We start from the raw sequence: 8,855 nt of genomic DNA, 5'->3' as shown, positions 1-8,855 counted from the left end.
GATCAGTAGGATATAAATAACTACGACATGCTCAGTGTTCCAATAATAAAACAGAAGGCATACATGGAATCATTGAAGAAAAAATTCATTAAAATGTTAATATGTATAACAGAAAAAATATTTTACTATCTAAGAACTAAGACAAAGCTTTCAATTAAACTATGTTGATTCACTCATTACTAAATTATAATAAACAATTACACATACACAGCAACACATAATGATAATAATAGTAGTAAAACTGCTACTAATACTAATAATGATGATTTTTTTTAAATCCAGGAAGCACCAGGCATTGCATTGTGCATTTTATATGCTTTATCTATTTAATCTTCACAAAAACTCTATATAGAAGTTACATTCTATAACAATGCCTCCCACACTTTTTTATTTAGTTTTTTTTTTTTTTTTTTTATTCAGACTGAAAATGTCCAAAGACAGGGATAACATGGCAATATCAGAGTATAAATCTAAGGATTTAGGATTATGGTTAATTATGGGAGGGAGGAGGACAGGATAGGAAAGTAAGGAGCAAAGAGATAGAGTTAATATTTGCAATGTTCTGCTTCTTTTTTTTTTTTTTTTTTTTTTTTTTTTTTTAAGATGGAGTCTCGCTCTGTCACCAGGCTGCAGTGCAGTGGCATGACCTTGGCTCACTACAACCTCCGCCTCCCAGGTTCAAGTGATTCTCCTGCCTCAGCCATCCAAGTAGTTGGGATTACAGGTGCGTGCCACCACACCCAGCGAATTTTTGTGTTTTTAATAGGGACGGGGTTTCACCATGTTGGCCAAGATGGTCTCCATCTCTTGACCTCGTGATCTGCCTTCCTCAGCCTCCCAAAGTGCTGGGATTACAGGCATGAGCCACCACGCCTGGCCTGTTCTGCTTCTTAATTTAGGTGGTAGATCCATAGGTGTTTGTTCTATATTTATTACCAATATGCGATATATATTATATATATATAGTACATAGATATAATCAATTAAACAATTTTAAAGTTTCTACAAATTTCTGGTAATTTAATATCCATTCAGATAACATAAAGTACATTTGTGAACTGATCAGGACCATCTAGAACTTTGCTTAAAAATGCTGTGCCAATCATAAATGAGAAAGGTTACATTACAATTGATTCCACAGAAATACAAAATCCTCTGAGACTATTACAAACACCTCTATGAACACAAACTAGAAAATCTACAGGAAATGGATAAATTCCCAGAAACACACAATCTCCCAAGATTGAATCAGGAAGTAACTGAAACATGGAAAAGAGCAACACTGAGTTCTGAAATTGAATCAGAAACAAAAAACCTCCAACCAAAAGAAGCTCCAGACCAGATGGATTCACAGCTGCATTCCACCATTCAAAGAAGAATGGGTACCAATTTTACTGAAACTATTCCAACAAATTAAGGAGGAAGGAATCCTCTGTAACTCATTCTATGAAACCAGCATCACTCTGATATCAAATCCTGGCAAGGACACAACAAAAAAAGGAAAACTACAGGTCAATATCCCTGATGAACACAGATGCAAAAACCCTTAACAAACTACAAGCAAATCAAATGCAGCAGCACATAAAAAGGAAATTCACCATAATCAAGTAGACAACCTTGCCAGGATGCAAGGTTGGTTCAACATATACAAAAAAATAATGTGATTCACCACATAAACAGAATTGAAAACCAAAACTATATCATCTCTCAAAAACACAGAAAAAGCCTTTGATAAAATCAAACATCCCTTCATGATAAAAACACTCAGGAAACTAGACATTGAAGAAACATACCTCAAAATAATAGGAGACATCTATGACAAACCCACAGCCCACATTAGGCTGAATGGGCAAAAGCTGGAAGCATTTCCCTTGAGAACTGGAACAAGACAGGGATGTCTACTCTCACTATTGCTTTCAACACAGTACTGAAAGTCCTAGCCAGGGCAATCAAGCAAGAGAAAGATATAGGCATCCAAATAAGAGCAGAAGAAGTGAGATTTTCTCTCTTCATTGACAACATGATTCTATATCTAGAAAAACATCCTAAAGACATGAGCAAAAGGCTCCTGGAACTGATAAAGAACTTCAGGAAAGTTTCAGGATACAAAATTCATGTACAAAAATTAGTAGCAGTGCTATACTCCAATAACATTCAAGCTGAGAGTCCAATTAGGAATGAAATCCCATTTACAATAGCTACAATAGAAAAATATATATATCTACAAATACACCTAATGAAAGAGGTGAAAGACCTCTACAAGGAGAACTACAAAACACTGATGAAAGAAATGATATATAGTACAAAACAAATGGAAAAACATTTAATGCTCATGAATGGAAAGAAGCAATATAATTAAAATAATCATACTGCCCAATCTACAATTCAACGTAATGCCTATCAAATTGCCAATATAATTTTTCACAGAATCATAGAAGAAACATCCTAAAATTCATTTGGAACTAAAAAAGATCCAGAATAGCCAAGGCAATCCTAAGCAAAAAGAACAAAGCTGGAGGCATCAAATTACCCAACTTCAAGCTATACTAAAAGGCTACAGTAGCCAAAATATCCTGGCCTTGGTCCAAAAACAGACACATAGACCAATGCAACAGAATACAGGGCAAAGAAATAAAGCTGCACACCTACAAACATCTGATCTTTGACAAAGTTGACAAAAACAAGCAATGGGGAAAGGACTCCTTATTCAATAAATGGTGCTGAGATAGCTGGCTAGCAATTAAGTAGAAGCATGAAACTGGACCCATACCTTTCACTACATATAAAAATTAACTCAAGATGGATTAAAGACTTACATATAAAACCTCCAACTCTAAGAATCCTGGAAGAAAATCTAGGAAACACCATTCTGGACATTGGCTTCAGGAAAGAATTTGTGGCTAAGTCCTAAAAAGCAACTGCAACAAAAACAAAAGTTGACAAGTGGGTCCTAATTAAACTAAAGAGCTTCTGCACAGCAAGATAAACTATCAAAAAGTAAATAGCCAACAGGATGGGATAAAATATTTGCAAACTATGCAGCTTGTAAAGATCTAATATCTAGCATCTTTAAGGAATTTAAACAAATCAACAAGCTAAAAACAACCCACTTAAAAATGGGCAAATGACATAGAGAGACACTTCTCAAAGGGAGACATGGAAGTAGCCAATAAATATATTTTTAAAATGCTATACTTCACTAATTATCAGAGAAATGCAAATCCAAACCACAATGTGGGGAGTCAGGGAAAAGGGTGGGAGGAGGGTTAGGGAGAAAAGACTACCCATTGGGTACAGCGTACACTGCTCAGGTGATGGGTGTACCAAAATCTCAGAAATCACCACTAAAGAACTTATTCATGTAACCAAACACTATCTGTTCCCCAAAAACCTATTTAAATTTTTAAAATTCTTAAAAAAATTTTAAAAACCTGAATGAGATACCATCTTGTACCAGTCAAAATGGCTATTATTAAAAAGTCAAAAAAAAAAAAAAAAAAAACACAGATGATGGTGAAGTCGTGGTGAAAAAGAAATGCTTACACACTGTTAGTGGAAATGTAAATTAGTTCAGACACTGTGAAAAACAGTGTGGACATTTTTCAAAGAACTTAGAACTACCATTTGACCCAGCAATCCCATTGCTGGATATATCCAAAAGAAAATAAAATCTTTCTACCAAAGAAATACGTGCACACCTATGTTTACTGCAACACTATTCACAATAGCAAAGATGTCATCATTGATAGGCGCTCATCAATGGCGGATTGGATAAAGAAAATGTAATACATCTATAACAAGGAATACTACTCAGCCATAAGAAAGAATAACATCATGTTCTTCTGTAGCAACATGGATGTACCTGGAGGTCATTATCCTAAGCAAATTAATGCAGGAACAGAAAACCAAACCAGTTTTCCTCTAATTCTGCATTTTCCTAATTATAAATGAGAACCTAACACTGGGTACTCAAGGACGTAAAGATGGAAACAATAGACACTGAGGACTACTAGAGAGGGTAGGGATGGAGGGGAGCAGGTATTGAAAAACTACCTATTGGGTACTATGCTCAGTACCTGGGTGAGATCCAACTTCAGCATCACACAAGATACCCACCCAGGTAACAATTCTGCACATGTACCCTCTGGATCTAAACTAAGAGTTGAAAAAAAAAAAAAAAAGCATAAAATAAAAATAAAAGGAAAAGTAAAAATGCTGTACCTGTGGAGGGCAAATGAGATAAGCAGTATTCTTTTAAGAAAGTTAGTCTAGTCAGGTTTATTTCTGACTTTATTGGGATATATTATATCACGGTCAGTCAACTTAATAGAGAGGATATGATTTAACACAGGATTTATTTTTTATTCTTATGATACATAATGAAACAAGACTTTACCTGCAACGTCTTGAATTGCTTTCTCTGTAAATGCTTAGTTTTGAAATTTTCATTGAATTAGCACAACAGAAAAGTCAACTACTATTGTCTTCACTAGTCTCCCATATGGATTTGTTTTCCTGCAAGCACATACACAGACATACATAGACACACACACACACACACACACATACGGCACCACTGTCTAAACACAAGAAGAAAGGAGATACTGGTACACCAAGAAAAGTAATTGGTACATTACGTCATAGTGAGCTTACTCCATAAATCTTGCTAACTAGTGGGAGACAAATACAGCATACAGTGAAATACACAAAATTTATCTAAAGAAAAATCCCTTCCAAAATGGAATACTTACATAAATATTAAAGTATGATAAAATATTTTGCATTTACTCTGAATATTTTTATAAACCTTCAAAGAATATAACTAGAGATTTCATTGACATATTTAATGTAAATGTACAGTGGTAGAGGATAATTTCTAGAAGAGATAAAAATATTAGATTTTACTATTAGCTAAATTCACCTCAGATATTTATATCCATAATGCTTAACATGACACAACCTGATTTTTTAAAGAAATCTTAAAGCAAACTCATTTGTAATTAGGTGTGAAATAAAGCTAAATTAAAATTATAAATATAGTATTATATTTAAAAGGTTAAACTTCTCTGTAAGCTACGTAGGAACTTTTGAAGTTGTTTTCTATAGATATACAGGCATAATTTAGAAATTTCAGCTTAATTTTTCAAAAGTTTTCAAGAAAACAGAGTAATTCAACAGCTATGATTTTATTTTTATTATCTAAAAATTTTGCTAAATGTATGATGCTGAAGAAAAGCCAAATTGTAATCCTAAAAAAAGTATTGAGCCCTGAATATTAATCTCAGATTTACGTGCTAACTGAAAAACTCTATTCCCTTTTCCATGACTTGCACTTTTCTGTACAACTTTTACAGAAATTGGGAAAATATTGAAAGAAAACAAAATCTTTCTATCAAAAAGACACATACACTTGTATGTTCAATGAAGCATTATTCACAAAAGCTGCACACCTACAACCATCTAATATTTGATGAAGTTGACAAAAATAATCAAGCAGAGTTTTCGTAGTCAACTCAAGGAGAGAACATATTGTCTCATATTTTGTAGGTCAGTTCAAATTTTACATTTCGTGTACTTATATCTTGTGCATTTTCAGAGTCTGAGATAGATACGAACTCTTGCATAATATTTTACAATATCTCTAAAAATACTGATACTGTTCAGTGTTAATTGTTATTTTATAACATGTAGATGATTAGTGATTGAACAATACAAGTATTTTTAGAGATGTTGTAAGACATTATGAAATAAAATAAAGATCTTCTTTATATTCCTTGTTTCAGGAAACTTTGTATCCCACTGTTACTAAGTAATCAATGTATGATTTTAGCATTTCTAAATAATCAATGTATGTTTTTAGTGTTTAATTTTGGGCTTACCCACAGACATCTTCCCAATTCTTATTCGTTCTTATTATAATCCAAAGCATGGGTTTCTACATCTCTTTAACTGCCTTGAAAATATGTTTTTATATGATTTTTTTTACAGTAACATTTTGTTAAATAAAATGAATTTTTTCCCATAGAACTGCACTGTAGAGGCTGGGAGCACAGGCTCATGCCTGTAATCCCAGCACTTTGGGAGACCGAGGCAGGAGGTTCACCTGAGGTCGGGAGTTGGAGACCAGCCTGGATGGCACTGGGAAACCCCTTCTATATTAAAAATACAAAAAAAAAAAAGAAAAAAATTAGACAGGCGTGGTGGTGGGTGCCTGTAATCCCAGCTACTCAGGAGGCTGAGGCAGGAGAATCGCTTGAACCTGTGAGGCAGAGGTTGCAGTGAGCCGAGATTGCGCCATTGCTTTCCAGCCCAGGCAACAGAGCTAGACTTCACCTCAAAAAAAAAAAAAAAAAAAAAGAACTGCACTGTATAATATGGTGTCCAGAAGTCACATCAAGGATCTAAATTTAATTTTAAGTTAATTAAATTTAAATAAAAGTAAAAATTCAGTTCCTCAGTTGCACTAGGCACACTAAAGTCCTCAATAGCTACATATGGCTTCTGATTACCATACGAGACTGTGCAGAAACATTTCCATACTTATATGAAATCAAAAATGACAAAGATGATTAAATAAGCATATAGGAAGATACTTCAGGTGCCCATCATTGAATTCAACTAAGTATTGAAGATTGGAATGGGAGCATTTCCGGACTGGAAAAGTCTCAAGATGGACAACTGGGATGTTGCAAGAAAGTCTAACCGGTGGTTTCAGGCTGCTCCCCCTTAAATCTGGAAAAATGAACATGAACATCCTTCACCAGGAAGAGCTAATCGCTCAGAAGAAACGGGAAATTGAAGCCAAAATGGAACAGAAAGCCGAGCAGAATCAGATGCCCAGCCCTCAGTTCCCACATCTTGGCAAAATCACAAATGCACGATGGTAGCTTCTCGCAGTAGTTTCTGAAGTTGCAGAAGGCACAGACCAGCACAGATGTGCTCCCCTCCCTTCCCCCACCGCAACCCAGCGGGCCCAGCGCCCCTCCCAGCAAGCTTACCCCAGCGCTGGGAAGAGGTCCCTCCTCATCAGCAGGAGGACAGGCCTGGGGCTGGCCAGCCTGCCAGGCCGGTGAAGAGCTACTCACACGCCAAGCCAGCTGCCCGTGCCGTACCGTCCAAGTGTCTTCCAGTCCCCCGAGAAGGACGAGGACGAGGAGGAGCACTACGAGCAGTGGCTGGAGGTCAGAGTTTCACCCCCAGAGGGAACCAAGACTCGGAGTAATAGAGAAATTGGCCCGCTTTGTGGCAGAAGGAGGCCCCGAGATAGAAAAAGTAGCTATGGAGGACTACAAGGAAAACGCGGCATCTGCATTTTTGCAGGATAAGAATAGCAAGGAATTCCTCTACTACAGAAAGGTGACTGAGATAAGAAAGGAAGCGCAGAGGTCGCAGTCAGCCTCTCAGAAAGTGTCACTCCCAGAGGATGAAGAGGTCAAGAACCTTGCAGGAAAGTTGGCCAGGTTCGTTGCGGACTGGCATCCGGAGGTGGAAACCACAGCTCTCCAGAACAACTGTGAGAACCAGGCATTCAACTTTCTGTAGGAGACCAACTGCCAAGGATATAAGTACTACTGACAGAAGCGGGAGGAGTTCCAAGGCCGGCTCCACAGGCAGCCTCAGGGAACCCGACCACGGCCTGAAGCGCAATTCTCCTCCTGAGGCCCTGACAGGGTCCTCGCCTCAGGCCACCACCTGCCTCGTCTGGTCCCCAACTGCGTCTCCCTCCCCCCGCCCCCCCGCATCCCTGTTCCAGTCGCCCCAGGGAAGCCAGCCTCCTCAGCCACCGTGAAGAGGAAGCGGAAGAGCCCGCGGAGGCCAGAAAGGAAGAGCTCCCACCTGCTGAGCTGGTGCAGAGGGACATGGACACCTCTCCCTCGCCTCTGTCAGTTCAGGACCTCAAGGGGCTCGGCTATGAGAAGGGGAAGGCCGTGGGTCTAGTGGGCGTCACGGAGCTGTCGGACGCCCAGAAGCAGCAGCTGAAGAAGCAGCAGGAGATGCAGCAGATGTACGACATGATCACGCAGCACAAGCGAGCCATGCAGGACATGCGGCACCAGCACAGCTACCACAGCGACGAGGAGGTGGACAGCGAGCTGGGCACCTGGAAGCACCAGCTGCGGCGCATGGAGATGGACAAGACCAGGGAATGGGCCGAGCGGCTGACAAAGGTGGGCCAGGGCAAGCATTTCATCAGAGACTTCCTGCCTCCGGACGAGCTGGAGAAGTTTATGGAGACCTTCAAGGCCCTGAAGGAGGGCCGTGAGCCTGACTACTCGGAGTACAAGGAGTTCAAGCTGACTGTGGAGAACACTGGCTACCAGATGCTGATGAAGATGGGCTGGAAGGCAGGCGAGGGGCTAGGCTCGGAGGGCCAGGGCATCAAGAACCCGGTCAACAAGGGCACCACCACAGTGGAAGACGTCGGCTTCAGCATTGACCGACCGGCCGGCCGAGCTCTCCAAGGCAGACGACGACTACGAGAGTACGAGGCCTTCCGCAAGAGGATGATGCTGGCCTACCGCTTCCGGCCCAAACCCCTGAACAACCCCAGACGGCCTTACTACTGAGAGTTCTGGAAACACGTACGAGGGCCGCGCCCTGTAATATAGTCCCAGTGCTCATCAAAAAAAAAAAAAAAAAAAAAATTGGAATGGGTGGAGAGAGACATTGAGGATTTTACTTTTTAATATTTATTATTTGCATATTCTGCCTGACAACTTCCCCATTGCTCACAAACTACCATAAATCTCTCTTCTGACTCCTTACCCAGGAAATAAAGGAATCCCAGAACTCAAGGACAAAATTCAGTGCTACCCTGATGCAAATGGAGAAAGAAAATAATACTCTATCCATTT

General features: G+C 39.4%; 1 pseudogene; it reads left to right on the top strand.

Moving 5' to 3' along the window:
- Positions 1-6,667: 6,667 nt before the first annotated feature.
- LOC117091023 lies at positions 6,668-8,580 on the top strand (annotated as a pseudogene).
- Positions 8,581-8,855: the final 275 nt, after the last annotated feature.

The sequence above is a fragment of the Trachypithecus francoisi genome, unplaced genomic scaffold (assembly GCF_009764315.1).
Source record: "Trachypithecus francoisi isolate TF-2019V2 unplaced genomic scaffold, Tfra_2.0 Lachesis_group11, whole genome shotgun sequence".
In the NCBI taxonomy this organism is placed as follows: Eukaryota; Metazoa; Chordata; class Mammalia; order Primates; family Cercopithecidae; genus Trachypithecus; species Trachypithecus francoisi.
The sequence above is the reverse complement of the archived record's forward strand: the minus strand, read 5'-3'. Positions and strand labels throughout refer to the sequence as shown.